The sequence below is a fragment of the Nomia melanderi genome, unplaced genomic scaffold (genome assembly GCF_051020985.1).
Source record: "Nomia melanderi isolate GNS246 unplaced genomic scaffold, iyNomMela1 scaffold0014, whole genome shotgun sequence".
Classification (NCBI taxonomy): Eukaryota; Metazoa; Arthropoda; class Insecta; order Hymenoptera; family Halictidae; genus Nomia; species Nomia melanderi.
The window spans coordinates 4,198,181-4,199,135 of NW_027475130.1; positions in this window are offsets into that span (position 1 = coordinate 4,198,181).

The following is a 955-nucleotide window of genomic DNA, read 5'->3' on the forward strand; positions in this document are numbered from 1 at the left end:
TACCTCGGACCACCAGGGGCCGAGAAAACGACCGTCTCATGAAGTCGGACACTCAGGGTCGGGGAAAAATCCAATATATTTCTGGTGATATCTCGGGTGCTATTACAGATAGCGCAATAAATCAAAGTGCATTGTCTGCAGGGGGCCCTGGCGCATGAGTCTGTGCAGCGGGAACGACTTCGGACCACCAGGGGCCGAGAAAACCAGAGTCTCATGGGGCCGGACACTCAGGGTCAGGGGAAAATCCAATGTATATCTGGTGATATCTCGGGTGCTATTAGAGATAGTGCAATAAATCAAAGTGCATTATCTGCAGGAGGCCGTGGGGCATGCATCTGTGCATCGGGAACGACCTCGGACCACCAGGGGCCGAAAAAACCACCGTCTCATGGGGCCGGACACTCAGGGTCGGGGAAAAATCCAAGATATATCTGGTGATATCTCGGGTGCTATTACAGATAGCGCATTAAACGAAACTGAATTATCTGCAGGAGGCCCTGGCGCATGAATCTGTGCAGCGGGAACGACCTCGGAACACCAGGGGCCGAGAAAACCACCGTCTCATGGGGCCGAACACTCAGGGTCGCGGAAAAATCTAATATATATCTGGTGATATCTCGGGTGCTATTAGAGATAGCGCAATAAATCAAAGTGCATTGTCTGCAGGGGGCCCTGGCGCATGAGTCTGTGCAGCGGGAACGACTTCGGACCACCAGGGGCTGAGAAAACCACTGTCTCATGGGGCCGGACACTCAGGGTCTGGGAAAAATCCATTATATATCCGGTGATATCTCGGGTGCTATTCCAGATAGCGCAATAAATCAAAGTGCATTGTCTGTAGGAGGCCCTGGCGCATGAATCTGTGCAGCGGGAACTACCTCGGACCACCAGGGGCCGAGAAAACGACCGTCTCATGAAGTCGGACACTCAGGGTCGGGGAAAAATCCCATATATA